General features: G+C 44.9%; 1 long non-coding RNA gene across 3 annotated transcripts in view; it reads left to right on the top strand.

Annotated features, from left to right (window-relative positions):
* The window catches only part of LOC107312886, a 58,613-nt gene that overhangs the window by 6,853 nt on the left and 31,441 nt on the right, over positions 1–20,319 (top strand). For 2 of the 3 annotated variants that reach the window (XR_004307175.1, XR_001554672.2), the window contains exon 3: positions 11,258–11,354. This is a non-coding gene — a long non-coding RNA (uncharacterized LOC107312886). Of the gene's footprint in view, positions 1–8,843; positions 9,151–11,257; positions 11,355–20,319 lie in introns of those variants that run through there. The other variant, XR_004307176.1, reaches the window with a different exon arrangement.

The raw sequence follows: 20,319 nt of genomic DNA, 5'->3' as shown, positions 1-20,319 counted from the left end.
ACCCTCTGGCTATTTACTCTGTAATTACAACTATACGCTTGTATTATTCCAACTATACAATCCCTATGGTCAGACCTGCCTGATTCATGAGGATAAAGAGTGAAAAATCATGGTCTTATGGTGCGGAGGAGTAAGGGATGGTCAGCCTGCCTCTGTGGGGTTTAAGAAGAATGAGGCCAGCAGTTTCATTTGACTACCAGCCTCTTCCTTGGCTCTTGGCCTCCTGCTCACACTTGCCACATGTATCTCAAACAGCGATAATGGGGAGGAAATGGTTGCTAATTGCACAGTTAATCACAGATGCTAATGCTAATTTGCATCCTTGCTCAGATCCTTGCCAACTTTCTGGCTTGAAAGAGCTGTGTGGCAGAGATGCAGCAAACCCATGGTGATTATAGCCCTGTGTGCAGGTGGGAAGGAAGATCCCATGGGGACCTGCTTCAGGAGACAGCAGGATACAGGAAAACTTATTGAAAGTGGGGAGGGAACGGGTATACCTTGGGGGAAAATCAGAGGGGCAAAGCGGATTTTCCCAATTAGGAGGTTTGGAAAGCAAAAATTAAGTCAAACTAGTTGTTCTGTTGGCAGCTTAAACCTGGAGCTGGTCTCTTGGGTTGTACTGGGATTTGTTCAGAGTGGCTCTAAGAGAGCAGGAAAACGTCAGGGCTGGGATGCTCCTTGCTGGCTGCTGCCACCTCCTGGGGACTGACTTTGTGGCCACGTGGAGCTTTGGAGCTGCTGCCACTGAGACCATCCCAGGGAAAAGGAGAGGCTTCTACCCAAGAAGAGAGAAGGAGCTTTTCCCTTTGGAAGCATTTTCACTGCCTGTTTCTTTAATAAGCACGATGGTGAGATAAAAGCATGGATGAAGGGCTGTCTGGGGAGGGGTTAGGGATATTGCATAGCTGCCTTGCGATATCTGGTGTCGGGGCCATGCGGCCTGAAAGCAGAGCTTGCAAATAACAGGAGCGCTGTTGTGACTCAGAAGCAGCTACTCATGCAACAGACCTGGCCCATGATTTCATTCGGCTTCTGCTGTTGACAATGTGTCCTATGGCCAAGTATTCCGGGCATCCTGGCTAGCTTCCCGAGGACTCCTCCCAGCATTAACAGGATGGGATATCTAGACCACAGAGCTGCAAATTTAAATGGCAGCTTGGGGTTATGACGGTAAGAGGCTCTGCCCTGCACTGCAGCTGATTGCTGTGACCTCGATGCTGTTGGGAACTGGCTACACAATTCCCTGTGTGTTCTACCAAAGCCATTAGGAGCCCATTCATTCTTGCAGCCTCCAGCTGCCCGTACCCAGCCTCAGGGCGAGGGGCTGGTGTCGGCCAGAAGATGGTGCTGGTAGGAAAGTGATTAAAGACGTCGCTCCGTTTCTGCCAGCAGAGTTTGGAATTCTTTCCCCCCACCCCCCCTTTCTCCTATACGAGATGCTGTAAAAATAACTCAACATGTTTAATGGTCCCGAATCTACCACCAGAGTTATTTATTACATCCAGTAGGTTACTGAGAGCTAAACTGCAGTAACTCGATACCTGCGAGGCGAAGGCTGCTTCTGGGTAGAGGATTCTCTGGGTCACTAATGGAAGCATAACCCTGATTGATAATGGTTTTAAGCTTATTTATTTTTCCCCAGGATCCTTCTCATAGCATCCTCCTGCCTGGCTTGACCAGACTGCCCCTCGTTGGGGTAACTCTGGGGATTCCCCAAGAAGAAGCAAATAGTGAGCTGGGCCCCACTTCTGGGAAGGTGTTTTATTTTGGGGTAGGTGGGATCCCATTTCTGATGGCAGTAGAAATGCAGAGCTGCATCTTTCTGTTTGGCATGCCTATGCAGCACTGCTTTCCTGGGGCATTATTGCTTCTGTGATGGGTAATGAAGCCATAACAGCATTTCTGGTCCTTCTGGATGCTGCTTCTCACTGTGGTCATGCTCTGATTCTCCTGCATGCAGGGATCCTAGTTCCTAGCACAGTGCATAACCTGTCCTTGTCCCAAGGTAGGAAGTGGTAAAGCCATTGACTACCTCAATACATACTCCTCACATCTATGCACCAGGAGGCTTGTAGGTGACAAGGCAAACCTAAGCACACTAAGCCCTGCTCCCTAGGGCCAGAATGTGTTGCTCCAGTTCCAACAAGACTGATGGGACCAATACAGTCTATATGCTTCTGTTGGTGACTGAGAGCAGCTTTCCAGTATTAGCTTTCCCTTGGCGTCCCTACCTTCACGTGAAGCTGCTGAGGGTCAGGCAACAAGACCAGAGCTGAATCCTGCCTTTGTGTCCTGGGCTTTTTATTGAAGAAAACTCTGTTCTGATAAGCTGCAGATCTCTGACTGTGAGGTGATGTGCTGAGCTCTTTGAGCTGTCCCTGAGCCCTTCAAGCATCGCTTCTGGAGATGATGACACCGTTTGGCTGGGTTCCTCTGCTGGGACCAAGTCAGTGTAGAGGCAATTTAGGAATGTATCCCTCTTCTAAGAGATGCTGAGACTGGCTGCTTTTCCATGTTCTCTTCCAAATCTGGCACCATCCAGATCCATCCAAATCAATCCAGGGAAGTCCTATTACCCCTTTATATCCACACTGGGTTTGAGGGCTTAATCCTGGACCAAGCCTGACCCAGGATGCTATTTGAGAGCAGCTGGCAGCACCTTCTCCTCAACTTGTCTAGCTCACATCTGCCTGGCTTCTGCAGTCCTCTGGCTTCTCCAAGACAGCACAGCAATCAGGGCTGTACAGCATCATTTAGTGGTGCCAATCCTACAGTTTCTGTGTTTTGGGGAAACAAATCAAACCCTGTAGGTTTTTGTGCGTGGATTAATATCATCTATTATTCCTGAAGGTTGGTACTTACTCCTTGGGTGTCTTTCCTCTGTAGAATTGTAGGACAGAGTATAAAGGAAGAGGGTGAGATGGTCTATGGGGTCTCCAAAGCTAGTAAATGCTGGCGTCGGCTCTTCATGTAGTTTGGCCTTCGATCTTGATCATCCATCCATGTGCCGATGGCTTTGAGCAGTGACTCAGGATGAGCTGGAAAGGTTCCAGCATGACCTGAATGACATCCAGACTTTTCCAAGAGTCGAAATGGGATCTGCACCCACAAATCAGCAGGGAAAGGGAATGTGGCAGCTGAAGCGAGTTGTAATCCTCCTGAAAGGGTGTTATGGTGAGGTGATGGGTCCGAGCTTATCAGAGAATTAAATCACTATCCTCTAGGATAAGTGCACGGCTATGGTCCCAAGGCCCCCTGGACCACATCAGATAAGTAGGTGTGAGTCAGTCCCAGGTGCTGAGCAGTGTCAAAGGGAGAGAGGCTTGTTCTTGTATATTGGTACTGGGGATACAGGACTACTGTCCCCCCTGGAGTAGGGGATCCTCAGTTTGGACATCCTTTCTACTGCAAACCATCTCCACTGGGATCCCTGGGCCTATTATAGCCTGATTAAATATTAAAACAATTCATTTTGTACTTAAACTGTTTTGAAGGTTCCTGCTGCTGATGACTTTGAAGTCTGTGGCAAAAGGGTTTGCTCTCATTTTTAACTCCCCCCCCCCCCCCCTTACCTCCATCCCTACCTTTCACCAGGCAGGAAGGGGAGGGTAGTTCTCTTCTGCCATTAGCCCTCATCCAAACCACATGGCTCTGCACCAGAAGAAGATGCATGAAAGGCACCCAGTCACTGGGATATCCATGACAGGTGGGGTGGTTTATAGGGGCGAGCTCAGAGATTGTCTGTCTCTGCACAGCCTGGAGTCTATCTGTGACCACTTCTCCCTTTCCCATGTTGCAGCAAGGAGAGGCCAACTCCAAGGATACCAGGACTTGATCCAAGCCTCCTGGGGGGAAAGACCTGGGTGGGATCATAGCACTGAAGGGATGTTTGAACATCTAGTGGGCTCAGAGCCTAAATTTCAGGTTGTACCCTATTTGCTTTTCACCATCCAGTCCCATGAGATCTGACACCTCTCCTGTGTCTGTTATAGATGAAGGAAAAGGTGCCAAATATTTAGTCTCTGTTGAAGCAGCCTTCCTTCCTTCTCATGCTTTCCCTCCCCCTCCTCTAGCCCCATCTTTTACATCTGTTGTATGTGAAATCCAGCAAACTCTCAGCAGAGCTCATTACTCACGGCCCACTGCTCTGAAGAGGGCTGAAAGGTCCTGCACGTAATGATTTGGAGGTGATTTGTATTTAAGATGCTTGGTTTTCAGATGCTGGGGGAGGAGGAGGGAAATTAAATAATTGAAAGCTGGTGGGGAAGGGATGCAGAGAGTCCTGGATAGAGGGAGAGGGCAGCAGCTTCTCCTGATCCAGAAGTGTTTGAGTTAATAGTTATCAGTTACACAGATGCTGGGTTAAAACCTGAGAGTGGAGGAAAGTTACAGAATCAGTTGGGAGGGACCCTTAATGGCTATCACTCCAACTCTCTCGCAATGAGCAGGGACACCCACTGCTCCTTCATGTGCTTGGAGCTCCATCCTGGCTGACCTCAAGTGTCTCCGGGGCTGGGGCACTCACTGCCTCTGGGCAAAGCCTTCCTTGTACCCATGTAGGATGAGAGCATGCCTCAGGTGTGGGGAAATTGGTCTGTGTGAGATGAAACTGACTGCCATAGCAGTCTTGGTGGGATGTGGTCATGTTTTAAGCAAGAAAGCCAATTTGCCTTCTCACACCTTTGGGAGATCTTGGTGGTGGTCCCAAGTGGTTGACAAAATGCCACCAAAAGGAATGAGTAAGGCTGGAGAGTAGTACCCATGCAGGGCAGGCCTGGTGGTCCTGAGCCGTACAAAGAATGTGGTTTGCTAATACAAAATGTGCAGTGTGAGCCTCAAGGGTCGGTTCTCAAGGTCCCAAAGCAAAGGGAGAACCCATGAGTGCAACACATTTTGAGTGCAGAAACTGAAGCACTGAGGGTGGGAATTAATTGCTTAGGAAAAGAGCTGGTCATCTGAATGCCATTTGCCTGAAAGTTCAGCAAACTTGGCTATAGGGCTGGACTTGGTCTAAAACAGCTGTATTCTGCTGAAGTTCCATTCAGCCTATTTCCTTTTCTTTTGTATAAATGAACAAAAACCTTTGTCTGATTCCTCATGGTGGGTGCCGGCAGGACTCGTTGGCTTCTGGATGCCAAGGGACACATCCAGGGTCCATTCTGCCCTTGAACTTGAAGACTTCACTTCCAAAGCCTGCCTTTAACCCTGACCTGAACTTGTGCCTGGGAGGAACCTGTTCTTCACACTGGCAAACCTGCAGGTACAGATTTCCTTCCCAACAAGCTGCCAGCAATCCCCTGGTCCCCAGAGGCATGCAGATATCCTATTAGGGCTGGGGAGGCCACTCTTATTCAAATCCTCCAGCCTCAGATCTGAGAATCAAGTCAGATTAAGCTGCCTGATCCGAAGCTAACGAGTCGGGGAATGAAAGGCAGAAATCAATAGCTTGGGAAGATCTAATGCTTTTACACGTGCTGTCCGTGTATTTACTGGCTCTGTACAAGGAATGGGTAAGTCTGAGGAGCCGTCCCTTTAATTCTAGTGTTTAAACCCATGCAGATTCTCCCCCTGATGTGGTTTTATCTCCCCAGGCATGGATGCTGGAAGCTGGTTTTTTGCCTGCATCTTCTCTGAGCATCACACTTTCTCTGGAAAATACAGCGCTGGAGCTATGAGCCTGGCCCTGATAGAAATAACTCTAAGAAAACTAGTTTTTCTTAATCTGCTTGAATACCTCAAAAAGCCTTTTCTGCCCATTTCTGGGGCGAGGACAAACAGCACTTTTGTTCTCCCTCCCCCCCAGCGCTCCCAGGCTGTGCAGCTGGTGCCCTGCTCTGCCCGCAGCGGGAGGCTCTGTCTGTCCGTCCCTTCATTGCTGTGTCCAGCAGTTGGAGCGGGTGCTGGCAGATGGCTGGGGAAGAGCAGGGCTTTCTCTTTGGAGGCTGTGATTAAAAGCGCTCCAGTGATGCTAGTGTGGTGCGGGGTTGTCACTCCCAGCAGTCGGTCAGGCTCCGTTGGGGAGTTAAAAGGGGAGATGTTAGTGTAGCGATGGAAGATGCTGTTGGAGCCCAGATCAGATCTCAGGCTCAGCAGCTCAGTCACAGTGCTTGTTGCAAGCAGTGATGTCCAGCAGACATAGCCCAAGCCCTGGCTTAGGGTGATGCTGAAAAGGGTGAATCACTTCTATTTCTGCAATAGGAAAGCATGTATTTAGAAACACCATTCTGATGTTTTTCTAGCTTCCAGCAACAGAGCATTTAGGGTGTCCCATATCAGCAGGTTAACTTGTTGCCCTAAACATCCTAGAAAACATATTACGTTGCACATAAAGAATAAACAGAATAAAGACAAGGGATGTCCAAAGTATGGCACTGGTTGAAATGTTTTCCTGGAAAACAAAAATCAATGGTAAATAGTGTATTGCAGAGCTGCACATGAACAGCTGGAATGAGCCCTAAATATTTATTATTAATACCAAAGCTGTTTATTTTTTTTACATATTAAATAGGTCATATCTCATCTAATAAAACCTCCGTGTAAAGTGCTGGCTCTGTTGGGCTGGGAAAAGATTTTGCTTTTGAGGTCTGAACAGAGTGAGAATGTAGGAGTTCTTACATTACTCAGAAAATGAAAATTAAAGCCTTTGGTGCTGTTTGCTCGAGTTGGTAAGATTCTCCTTCCCAGAAGTGTGCTCAGAGTAGGGCATATGGGTTCAAGTCTTGTCTCATCCAGGGATTCCTTGTGTCAGGATGGATAAACCACTTAACCTAGACTGGGTTTCATTCTAGAAATGGAACTGCACCAGTGTACCCACAGGGATGATGAAAGTGATGGGAGGCACACAGTGATAGTGAGTACTCTTCCCCCTCTTAGGAGACATCATTAAGCATATATCTATAAAGCTGCCCCAGCTTCAGAAGGTGAAAGCTCTAACTTAGCTGGATGCTTAAGGGCATTAGGACCTAGTTGCTGCCAAGTCTAAGTGTTGGGGGTGGAAGCAGTGGTGTACAAAGCCCCCTGCATCTTAAAATCCCCATCCAGTGATATTAACCTCATATCAGTCTGCCTAAGTCTTCTAGGAGCTCAGGAAAGCTGAGTATCCTCACGGAATTTCTTTCCAAATGCAGTGAAGCCTCTATTCCTAGCCTCTCAGCAATGGCACTGAGATGGAGAGTTGGAGAGTTGACTCTCCTTTAGCCACCAAGTGGTAGTGAACCCATACCCACCCTTCCTTTCTCAGTTTCCCTACCTTCCAAATGACAAATTTCCTCTTGCTCCAAGAGTCTTATATAATTGTATTAACAATCCATGTCCTTAGAATCACAGAATATTACAGATTGGAAAAGATCACTAAGATCATTGAGTCCAACCATCAACCTATCCCCACTAAACCATGTCCTTCAGTGCCACATTTCCAATGAATGCCTCCACCACCTGTCTGGGCAGCCTGTGCCACTTCATTACTTCTCTATCTGAGAAGAAATTTTTCCTAATATCCAACCTGAGCCTCCCTTGGTACAACTTTCCCTCTCATCCTATTAATAGTTACCTGCCATTATATATATATAGGAGAGCAGAGCTGGGAAGCATATAGGGGACATAAGTGAAATACAGGGGCTTGAACAAGTCTTGCAGGGTTGTGATAGGCATTTGAATTTAGTTTGCTGCCTTCAGACAGGTGGTGGTGGTGCTTCTGAAAGATAGCTGTTTCCAATAGGTCTGAGATATTTTTGTTCTTCAGAGCTGTAAGCAGCATTGGTTGAGTACATTTTTCCCTGCTGCATCTTTGTGAATGCCCAGGCTCGTCATCTCTGGTTCCACCATCCTCTTATGGAAATCATAAGGTCTCCAACCCTCTGCAAATTCTCTTCTTTATTTCTTGTTTTGTTTTCTGGCAAATCCTGACCTCAGTACAAGAGCCAGCCCTGGACTATCTGAATGAAGCATCCCCCATTGGCTGGGCTTATTATCCTATCTTGGTGGACACTCTGGGTTTTCAGCCAATTCAGTTTGTACCTAAGTCAGCCTATGCATATGTTAGCACACTCACTGTCCTGGCTTGGCTTTGTGTATGTGTCTGTCTCTTACAAGATAGGTCCCAAGTAGGATTCAGGGTGGGTTTAATCAGGGCAGACTCAAGCATCTTTATTTTCATAGAATCATTAAGGTTGGAAAGACCTCTATGATCATCTAGACCAGCCACCAGCCCATCATCACCATGCCCTGTAACCATGCCCCTCAGTGCCACATCTCCACATTTCTTGAATCTGTTCCACACCATTCTTTTCCTAGACTAGAAATCTTCCAAGGCTAGAAATCCCATTATTCCCATTGACTTCTGGAATTAAACTTACTTGCTCCCCCCAAAAGTCATTGAACTTCTTCTAGAGGAGCACGTGGGTTGTTGTAAAGTAAAAGGAAAAAAAAAAAGGAAAAGGGAAAAAAAAAGCTTCTGCCACACAGATCCCTCCTCTGGATTCTTGACATTGGCTAATCTATGTGTAAATTCACCCTGTGCTGGTTAACTCCTGTGCTAGGGCTGAGCTCTTTTCAATGCACCACATAAATGCTGCTCACCGTGTATTTACATTGAAACGTTGCCCCACTGTACATTAACATTTAAAACAAAATCGCCAGCCCCATCACAAGCATCACTCTGAGGGAAGGCAGCACAGCATAGACATCGTGTAAGTAATTTGTTCAACATTGGTGATAATAAGCTACGCGGAGCAATAAGAACATAAACACGGGGCTTTGTGTGAGCGTGTGTGTTTATTTTTTTCTCCCTTTTTCTTCTTTTTCTTTTTTTTTTTTTTAAGGAACCTCTGAGGGGAAAAAAAAAGAAAGAAAAAAAAAGCCATGAATGATTCATAGATGCAAGGGGGGAAAAAGACGAAGAGAGAGAGGGAGAGAAAGAGAGATTAAGAGAGAGAAGCTTCAAAGTGACTGGAGTGGATTTGAAGTCCTGAGCGTTCCTGTGCTGGGCAGGCCAGCAATTCACCAGAGAGACCCCGTCAAGCTCCCCCCATCCTTCGCCCCGGCCTCATCCCTGCTGCCTCCTCCTCCTCCTCCTCACTGCCAACGCAGCCTCCCAGTCGCAGGTTCAAAGTTCAGCAGCATCTAATGAAGGGAAGGCCTCCAAAACCCTCTGTGAGTGGCATCTGTTTATAGGCATGGCCCTTCCCTGGTGGTTTAGCCTGGCTTAAAATAAAATAAAGTAAAAGAGGGGGAGGAAGAGTGGAACAAGATGCAGGGTTCTTTAAAAAAAAAAAAAAAAGTATAAAAAAATCTACTGGTGATGAAGTGCCTTTGATTCTGAATATTAAAAAAGCCCATTAGATTTAAATGTAGTGAGAATATTAACGCTACTGCCTTGATTTGTATTCACTGACTAACACGGGTACGCTTTGGGAGCGTGAAAGAAAAATATGGCTCATGCCTGGGTGGGATGCTGGATTTCCCAGCAAGGTGCAACAAAGGGAACAGAGGGACAGGTTGTCCTCTCTCCATTCCATGCTCCTGGCCAACAGAGGAATGGGGACTTCCAAAGTCATGACTGGTGGGATCACTGCCTGCACGATTAAAACTCATTATTCTTTTGCTGAAAAATTCAGGCACTTCAAAAGTTGTTTTTGCTGTGCCCGGAATAAAGGAGTGCCCTCTTCCAGGCAATCCAACTCTCAACATTATTTTTTCCTTAGTTTTATCTAATATAACTAAATATTTGCTTCTTCGGTTTAATGATATAATTGAATTAAATGCATGAGCTATCATGGCAGACATGCAGAGGAAGTGAATGAAGTCTAGGGCAAATCCTGTAAGACCTGTTATTGTTTATATGTCACAAAATAAATGACACAACAATGAATGGCTAATACTCTAATTAGCATTACATGCTGACTTTATTTTATTAATCAAAGGCGGTAACAGTCAGTGGTCTAATGAAACAGCTTGATGTTTTAATACTTGTGTACTTAATACAAAAGAGAAAAAGAGAGAAGGGCTCAGCGCTAATTAGAGTAACAGCTGATTTCTAGAAAAAAAAAAGTCTGAAATTGTTGCCTGGAAAAACAAGGATATCAAACACTGCAAATATTCTAATCTACAAAATGAAAAGAACAAAAGATAAAACCAGAAGATTTTATGAACAGAAGAAATAATAGGTAGCTGTACTGTCATATCATAATATGTCCTGACTTGTCATTAGTACTATCAAGTGTTGGGATATGAGGAGTTCCAAAAGAAATAGAATATTCAGTTCTTGGCATGTTAAATCTGGACAACTACTTTGTCTGGTTGTGAGCTTCACCCACTTTGCCTGCTGGACTTGCTGTGGACACATCATTCAATATGACATCTACACTTTCCTTGAACATCTCCAGGGATGGGGACTCCACCACCTCTCTGTGCATCCTTCTGATCATCTGCAGAAATTACTGACCATTGTGTCTGGATCTCTAGAGTAACTACACAGCAGGCAGGGCAAGTTTGCAGAGCAGATGGTCTGAGACATTCTTGGTCTTGAGAGAAGTCTGACGAGAGGGATCAAGCATAACTGTTCCGAATTTGTTAGTAGTGCCTTGAAAATCCCATGTCTGTGTGACAAACAATATATAAGAACTGGTGTAAAGTGGATTGTATCACCTCCCAGCTCCTTGCTTTCAATGTCTGAGCTGAAGTTGCATTCTTTTGGCCAAAGCTTATGAAGTGGTTGAACTCAGTGATGTCGGACCAGCTTGTACTAGCAGAGCCTGTGTGGGTACGTTGCCACTGCAGAGTGTAATGTGATTTCCCCCAGAGGAAAATTCCTGTTGCAATGCACAGGCATATAAGGAAGCACAATTAACTTCTCTGGAGGAGCCTAAAGCCTGCTTTCCTTGAGTGTTGTGTAATTAAAACCTCAGTCTTGTTAATACATTAGTGAGATGTTTGCATATAATTCATCAAATGTTTATGAAAATGCGTAACAAATAATCTTGACAAACAAGTTGCTTAATTGAGATAAGGGATGGGAAGCCTTGTGAATTTTTAATAAAAAGGGGGAAAGAAAGCACGCTACGTTAATCAGATGAGGTTATCTCATTCAATATTTTCAAGTGACTTCTCCAGTGCACATTTTATTTAATATATTATACAAGAGGCATAACTTGATCCCCCAATGAGATCTGTGTAGAAAATCCTCTCTTGCAACAAACACAGCATTGGCTTAAGGCATTCCCGAGCTATTGATCAAAATCCTATTTTTTGTTCTTGACAGATAAGAGCACTGAAATTTGCCTGGGATTTGCACTTTCTCTAGCTGGAAGAGGAATGACTAATGCCTGGCCAAAGCCTGAGTGCCTTTCTCCAAGTGGGTAGGTAACTGAACTGTCGTACTGAATCAACAGTGGCATCGATATACACACACACCATGGTTAAGCTTTGGGAAGAAGAGAGGTTTCATTCAGATTAAAAGCTTCTCACCCAGTTGATCAAGTGAGAACAGAGGTATCCCACCATGACCACCTCCTCCATAGCTAATGCCCTCCCCACTGTGCTTTTTTATGTTAGTTTGTTCAGTTCATTAACACAACAAAGTTCAATTAGGCATGTTTATTTTTGGCCTGAACTTTGCTTGATAATTCCCATTTCTATTTCAGTCTTGAAAAAGTGCTTTTGAGTCCTACAGCCTCCTTGTCTTGCCCAAAGGTGTCAGGCTCTTTTTTTTTTTTAAACTAGTTTGCTATGGCTTGGAGCAAGAGTGCGTGGATCTGTTTCTATTAGAGCACCAGTCTAAGAAATCTCCATCTACTAGATAGATGCCTATGTGCTCCACAGGGAGAGACAGTCAGGACCTAGATTAGCTTGTTTTTTTTTTCCCCCCACCTTTTTAAAATTACAGTGGAATCTTAGAAATATTTAAACTTGAATCCAATGGGAAGAGGTAATGGACTAGGTGGTTCCCTCTCCTCTTCCTTCTTGTCCTGTTGTGTAGGGTACAAAGAATAAATCCCACTTTTCTCCTTGGTCCTACACCTTGACCAGCTCCATGGGAAGCATGACTGGGTTGTAATGAAATGGATGGAACAAATGACTTTGGTACCATCTTGGGTGGGGATTTGAGCAACCTGGTATAAAGATGTCCCTGCACATAGCAGGGGTTGGAGAAGATGACTTTTAAGGTCATTTCCAACACAAACCATTCTGTAATTCACAGAATCATAGAATCCCAGAATAGCAGGGGATGGAAGGGACCTCTGGAGTCCAAGTCCATCTGCCTGCTCAAGCATGTTTGATTATTCTATGAATACCCATGGAGGATCTAGGAGGAACAGTGGAATAAAGTCCTCATCATCATCCATGGTAGAGTTTGCTGATCATGCTGACAATTCCTCCTCTTCACAAATATCACTGTCACTGTCACACTTCTGAGCTGACATTTCGGTATCTGTTTGACTAAAGACTTCCAACCTTGCTCTCTTGACATTTACTCTGGGACTGAGTATTTATTTATTACCATGCTTACGGAAGGCAAGTTTCATTTTGAACCACAAAAACCTGCTGTTCAGTAGAAGTCCAGGGTCAATTATACTAATTCTCATCCCAAACACCACTACCACCATTGGCATTAGATCAGAAATGCCCATGTCTTGGGTGAATACAGGGTTAAATCTGACCCATCAGGTCTGGATTAGAGCACCAACACATCAGCTTTCAATCACTTTGTATTTTCATACTGGGTCCTTCTGTCTCCTGCACAATCCTTCTCTCATCCCAGTTCCTGCTGTCATATTGTCCAGTTGCAGCCATCCAAGCGCACCCATGTAGGCTTCTGTTGGTGGCCAGAAGCAGGCAAGAGAAAGCTGCAATTAGAAGCTTGAGGTGAAAATTGCTCAGACTCAACAAAGCTCACCCTGGCACATATGATTGCACTCCAAAAGTACTTGCACAGAGCAAGCCAGCGATGAAGAAACATAGACTACGTAGTTTAAAAAGCTCCCAGCCCAGAGTCAGCATTTCTACCCTGACCTGCCTCATGTATTATTTAGCACGGACTTGTTGATGCGCACTTATATTTTTTTCCCAGTGGAGTTGATGATCTTCCTTCCCTTTAACAGCCTTGCCATTCTCTCTCTGCACGGACGCCATGATCAGTGGGCTATGGATGGACCAGGGCTGGGCTAGTGCTCAACACTGGGATTAAAGAATGCAGAGTTAGAGGATAGGCATCATGGCCATACTGGCACTGGCAATGGTAGGGGAATGAAATGTGGGGCAGAGATGGGAGTGGGGTCTATGGGAGAAAGAAAAGTGGGAGAAGTGCAGTTGGAAGTGAGTGGTGTTAATGAAATATTCAGCAGTGGTGGGCCTAGACGCATTGCCGAAATTGCAGAAGCAGAGATGATTAATATTTAACAGGGTAAGCTGCCACTTGGCTGCTTTCTGCACATAGATTCCACCCCCACGTACACACACACCGGCTCCCTCCTACTTCCCACCCTCTGGCTCCCCCAAACTCTGTCCTCTGCCACTCTACTCTGAGTCAAGACAATGGCTCCCACCACCATGCTCTGCTTGGGGAGGATGGGGTGGTTCTCAGACCCTCCATGAGGTCTGCCCGAGGGAGATCAGGTCCAAGGGCTGCCTGGTGGGAAAAGTGCCAGGACAGGGGGGGGGGAAGGTAGTCAAGAGAAAGCACGTCATTTATTTTTCATGTGGATGGGAGAGCAGGTTGTCCTATTTAGTCACATTAGATGCTCTGTTAACACAACAGGAAGAAAAAAAAAAGAAATAGAAAGGATGAATTAATGCTTGCAGCAGAAGGAGGCTGCTCTCTGGTTCTCTGGGCAAACAGGAACTGGTCTTTCAGGGGGTTAAGTGTTTTGGCTCCAGTTGTGCCTCCCATGGGGTGACCCACGTAGGTGATGGACAGCTGAGAAATGGAATGTGCAAGGCTCTTCATGAGCTGGTTTGGTGCAGGTGGAATGTACACTGGCTCTGTACGAATTACAGCTTATTTAAGAGCAAAGGATGTTGTGGAAAAGCTGGTCTTATACAGCCCTGTCCATGAAATCAAGGAGGAGTGTCCCACTAGGAAAGAAACCAGGAGGTTTCAGTGTATGTTGGAAAGCTAATGAAAACTAAATGAGCATATGAGGAAAATCACTATACATATTTTCTTTCTCCCCATATCTTGGTCTGTATTTGAAACGTTAGAAACACTGAAGCACCATCTTGAAGCCTTCTACTTGGCTTCAGTTCCTGGACCAGCTTGCAGGTATTTGAGCCAATTAAGCATCATCATCTAGTCCATTGCCTTCACTTCACAGCTGAAGGCAGAGCAGCAGCATAGTGGAGGAGCTCTGGCATGCTTCAGTCGACTGCCTTTTTCCATGCATGTTGGGATGTGACCCAAAGGAGAGGATGGAAGGTGCCCTGGGGATCCAGGTAGCAGCTCCAAAAATGGAAGCAAGGATTGTTCATATCTTACAGGTATGGAATCAACCACTGGACAGAAAGGAAATAATAGACAGCGTGTCTACTCAACTAAATATATAGTTTAAAGGACGAGGAGTCAAGGCTGTTGAGGAAGTAGGATAAGATGGCCATTTGCTTGATGTTCCCCTTGCCTCATGGCTGTAGCCCACTCATCCCTTCTGCTGCCATGCCATGACGAGGGTTAATGGGGATGGATGTGGAATGTGAAAACCAGGTGCAGGCAGAAGCTGGGCCATCTGTGACAGGAGGAGGAACCCCCGTTGAATGTCCCAGAACTAGCAAGAACAGACAACTTGATTTCTATTGTGTAAGTGGGGATTTGTCCGCAATGGTATAGTAACAACTAGAATTAGAAAGGAAGAAAGAGTGAATTCTTCCTTCATCCCAAGTGTGTTCCCTCCAAGGCAAAGGTCAAATGCATTGTGTGGCCGTGTTTGGATTCAGAATAAAATAAGTGACAAAGGCGAAAACCCGGGGCATGCACAGGGACTGAATAAAGAGAAGTGTGGGCTAGACACCAGAAACCATTCTCTCACCCTAGGGGTCATTAACATGTGCAATAGGTGACCTCATGACATGGTAAGGGGCAATAGAGACACTAATGTGAGTCATTTATATGCTGGCTTGAGTGTATTCAGCTATCGATAACAGCATTTTTCTGAGCATAGTGACCAACTCCTTTGATGAAATGGAGATGGTCCCACTTGCTTATGTACTATGCCAGCAGTTACTTTCAGTGTTCAGCTGTCTTCTCTACTTCTCCATAGGGGGGGGGGGGGGAAAGGCAATCCACAGACTGTCTCCCCATCTCGTATGTATTCCATAGACAGAGTGTATTCTGTCTATGGAATTCTCCTCCTAGAGAAAATGCTAGACAAAGGCTTCAGCATAAAGCATGAAATGCTGATGGAAGAGAAATTTGTCTGAAGCTTTTTTAGTGAGAGAATTTACTGACCTAATAAAACTCTGGTAAATGGAGCAGGATGGAGGCCTCAGAAAGCTCATCCTTTGTTTTGAAGGTTGTAAACCCCTTGCAGGTAAATGTCTGTCTTACTGTTCCTCAGCATCTCCCTTGCCCACCTCCTGTGACCTGACTAGCTCAATGCTGGCTGATTCACCCTTTGCTTGTTGCCCAACTTGATACTGAAGTAGGATGCTGCACTGTACTGACCTCACTTTCTTGGCTAAGGAGTAGTTGAGGTGGCTCCTGGAATAATGTAAATAGTTGTGGAAGAGGAGAGGGGAGGTATAGTTTAATTCAGGAGAGAGTTTCAGGTTGCACTACATATGGAATTAGTCCTAGAAACTCTACAGTGTAACTGTTGCCTGCACCATGGTGCCTTCTCTGTGTGCATGCACATCTCCCTGCTCCACCGCAGTGACAGCTAATCCTACAGGCCAACTTAACAGATTTGGCAGGGACATGAAGATCTCAGTGATACTGTGATCCTGCACATTTTATGGAAAATAGAAGCCATATAAAGAAACTGATCACATGAACTTATTGAATGAAGGTCTGTTCTCTCAGGCCAGCGCTCATCAGGCACCTGAAAATCTGCCCAGTTGAGGCCCTGAGTACCCCAAGTGCCTGCCTCTTAATTATGTATAAGAGACTCCTGACACACAATACAAACTCACTGCGGAGCAATATTTGTTTAGGTGGTGGCCAAAGTGTTTGGTGTTCCTTCAGGATGAAGCACTTGTCCTGTGTACAGATTCAGTACAAAATTGTCTTCTCCTCTTCTTGCTAAGAAGAAGATGAATGAGTGGAGGAAAATATTGTGATGGTGAATAAAAGAGCAACTGTTTTCTGTCCTGTCCTGAGTCTTAGTGCTTAGGGTGAATTTTCACTACCATAAAGTATAGTGAAGATCTTCTCTAGTACTATGACACAGCTTCAGGCTTGACCAAAAGAGTTCCTTATACTACTGACTGATTTCATTTATTTATTTATCAGCCAAGGGCTCCTTTGAGGTCCTATCATCTCTTGCTCAACTGAATTTCAGATAACCTTTCTTCGAGCTCAGACTCTTTGTAGCTGGCCAGTTTTAAAGATAGGTTTGAGCTACAGACTTCAGATTTTGAAGCTGGATCTGGGTTTGGGATTTTGATTCTGACCTATTTCATTCTGTGATACAGCTGCTCTCAAAAGACTTGGGATGTTCTTGGGAAAGTTAATTTAAAAATTATAGGAAGAAATGATGTCAGGTGGCTTTACCCACTTGCTTTGATTCTCCATGAATACTAGATCTCTGGACTGTTGAGTCTGGGTTGAAGAAGATAAAATTCTGCCCAGCAGTTTCATCTTTGATGGTTATGATAGAAGTGCGGCCCCAAAGGGGCTTGATCTTTGCCCTGATATCAAGTTTTTTTCACTGTCCATTGAAAAAGGCTTCTTGGAGGTCTTGATAGAAACTGTGGAGAAAAGCTATCAAGAATCGCTGTACTAAGTCACCCGGCCTCAGCAAAGGTGCTGCAGGGTGAAATGTTTGGAAACAATTAACATGCTCTTATACCAACATGACCTTTGAGAGTGCCAAGCATCTTCTACGGGGCCTGTAACTCAAGCATTAATAATGGATTACCAAAATCAACCAGCTGCAAGGGAACCACTTCTCCCTGCTTAGATAATTCTCCTCCCAGAGAAGAGCTATTGATTTTGATACTGATTCCTTCCTCCCTCGTGGAAGGGCTACACCCCACCATTGCTATCTGTGACAGAGAGCTCTCTCCTCATCTGCGCACACCATACACACCAGCCACATTTCTCTCATTTGTCACTGTGGTGTTTGCATGTGTCACTTATCTTTACACCCAGTGATGTATGAACTTGTTGGCCACCTTCAACTATGTTTAACTGTGGTTGGTAGAAGTGGTCTAAAAGATTAAATGAAATAAAGGAATTGGATGCAGCACCACAAACCCAGGAACAGACTGAGATAAGGCAAGCCGGCAGCACATGTTCAGCCTTAATGAGACACAGGAGAATCCAGCTGCTGGGAAAGCTCTGGGTGTGGGGCAGCTTCAAGTCTGAGTTCACACTGCTCCAGACATTAGAGAAGCCAACTACAAGAGGCAAACCTGAGAGGAATTGAGCTTCATTAGTACCTCTGCTTGTGGAGTACCTTGTTTTCTTGGAGTATCTGTCATCTCTTTTTGGACATGAGTGGTAGAAACAAGGGGCTGGATTCATGACAGGGCTTAGAGTGCTGCTACAGTATGGTGGGAGCAAGGATCCTTTTTCAGACAGCATGCTGGGATCCAGCAGGGATGGGATCTGAGCCGTGATTGTGTGGATCGGTGCTGAGCCCTCAGGCTGAGGGATGGAGGTGGCACTCAGACTGGATAGGAAGAGGAGGCTTGTGAACCCTCTTATACCAGAAACCTCGAAATGAGATGATGAGAGCATATTTCTGATTAGAAGGGACCAAAATGAGCAGTTGAAATAAGTCAATGTTGCAGGTAGGAAAGAAGCCTTGGAATTTGCTGTTCTAAGATACAAAAACTATTTTGACAAAATTAATATCCCACACCCCTCCACAATCTTTGCTGCTGCAATCATTTTGTCTCCTGGTAGACCTGTCCTCCACAGACGTGTCTTCAAAAATGAATTATATTTAGTTCATTATGAATTTTCATTATGACAGTACTGTAAATAGACCATAAAGCAACAAATCTGTGACCCTAAATTCCAGAATCTGCAAAAACTGCTCTTATTTGGCTCTCATCCATCTATTGAAGTGCCCAGCCATGGGCTTGCCATGCAGCAGCAGCAGCAGGATGCAAAGAGCCAGCTCACATCTGAAATCCTTGCTCAGAGTCAGATGGTAAAATGGGAAATCCAATCATTTTATACCGGCCAGTGAGTGAGCATTGCTGAGCATATGGGTAAGTCAATAATTGGCTTTAATTAAGTAAAAGTTCTTTCATTAATATCTTTTTAAATGGATACTCTACAAAATCTGCCTGGGGGAAATCTCAGGGTTAGAAAAACCTTATGGTATATATTACTGCAATATAACTGAGTAAGGTTGAGATACCAGCAAGGTGAGCATAGGGAGTAATGGGGGGAGTGTTTGGAAAGTCAGCATGGACAGAGACTCATTAGCTGCTCTGGACTGAAAGGAACATGAGTATTAGCTTAACCTAAACCTGAGCAAGCCAAAAAGATTTTTTTTGAAGGTAAAAGTACAGTCTGTGGAAGTCTTACAGCCAAACCAGATACTGATTATTTCTGCTATCCATTTTACATCACTCATTGTGTCCTGCAGATGGTGGAAGCACAGCTGAACCACAACATTCCCACCAAGCTTGATTCAAAGCACCTTATCCCACCCGTGAGTTTCACCACGATCCATGGGCTTACCACTGGCATCTATCATTTGAGGCCCAGCTATCATGCTTTGGAGGGTGCTGAGCTCATAAATGCGTTTTCTTCTGACTCAAGGCAAGATTTTGGTCCCATATCAGCAAGTTGACATGTGATCCTGAGTGTCAGCATCAAACCAAACAGCAAGTACCACCCAATCACACATCTTGAGCATGCATCAGTGGCATTTTTGGTCCAGTTCCACATGAAGCATAGACACAAGAAGAATAAACATGTTGGTTTCTCCAGGTGTAAAGACAAGCACTGGAAGGAGGGACCCTATCCCCAAAATGAGCTCATACACAGGAAGGTGCCAAGGGTTTGTGTATTTATATGAGCAATGTCTCCTGGTTTCAGGCTCCATTTCCCTTCAGATCCAAGTGGTAAAGGCTGCATAATCTTCAGACTGAAGCTTTTTGTGTTTTAAAGTGAATGGTGTTAAAAAGTGTTGGCAGTCTCTTCCTCAGTATTGGCTGTGACAGTCCAGGAGTGGAAGGCTTCTGATTAACACATTGTGCACGTAACCTGACATGTTGCCCAGTTTTAATATGCTCTTTTATCAGGTCATGCTGTCCCTTTGAAGGTTCTTTGCATATTGCCAGAGCACAATATCTACAAACAACTCCTGCTTCTTCCCTTCTCAGTTACTTACACCCTTGTTGACAATTTAAATACTGCATCGCCCGATCGCCCGTGAGTTTCTCTTTTGACTTGTCTTCTCAAATTAAAAGCAAAACAAAGTTAACAGGAGGGTTTTTCAATGAGACTTACAACTATGGAAACCGTGACCAACCAAAATGATAAATCTGGCATCTCCTCCTTCATGAGCTGACTTTTACTTGCCTGAAACATACTGATGCTAGGCTGGTGCTCACTGCAATTTGCATTACTGTAAGTAACCAAAATTCTTGCTTCAACCCATTTGTTTAGTGCAATTTCAAAAATATGAATTTAAATAAACCAGGAATCTTTATTCCCAAATGAGACTTTGCATAGAGCAAAATAAGAGTAATAGTTTGAGCAGCAATTGGGGCAACTGTATGCCCCACTCAAAGACCTCTGTGGCAGTAGATCTTTCCTGCTTTTGAGGGGTGACCATACAGAGTTGTTTATCTCTGTATCTCTACATTTTTATCTCTATACAACAGTGTGAACTTGTCTTTTCTTGATAAAACCCTGAAGGCTAATTTTCGCTGAATATTATGGATCGAGGAATATTCTATTTATGAACATTTTGCTTCAGCCAAATACAAACTGTTGAACTCAGTTCCCAATGAGCCTCCTGGTCTGCAGTGTAGAAAATATTAACGTATCTTCCAATTTTAGCCTTGTGGAGGTGAGAATTCTGGGTTTTCATTGTAGCTGATGAAAAAGAACAGTCCCTTTGGCAGGCAGCTGCCTTCATCCATCCTGCGTATCTGACTCAGGGTGGGTGAAGCAGCTTTGGCAGCACACTCTACTGGTCCAGGAGG

This window comes from Coturnix japonica, chromosome 4, assembly GCF_001577835.2.
Source record: "Coturnix japonica isolate 7356 chromosome 4, Coturnix japonica 2.1, whole genome shotgun sequence".
NCBI classification, from domain to species: domain Eukaryota; kingdom Metazoa; phylum Chordata; class Aves; order Galliformes; family Phasianidae; genus Coturnix; species Coturnix japonica.
The sequence above is the reverse complement of the archived record's forward strand: the minus strand, read 5'-3'. Positions and strand labels throughout refer to the sequence as shown.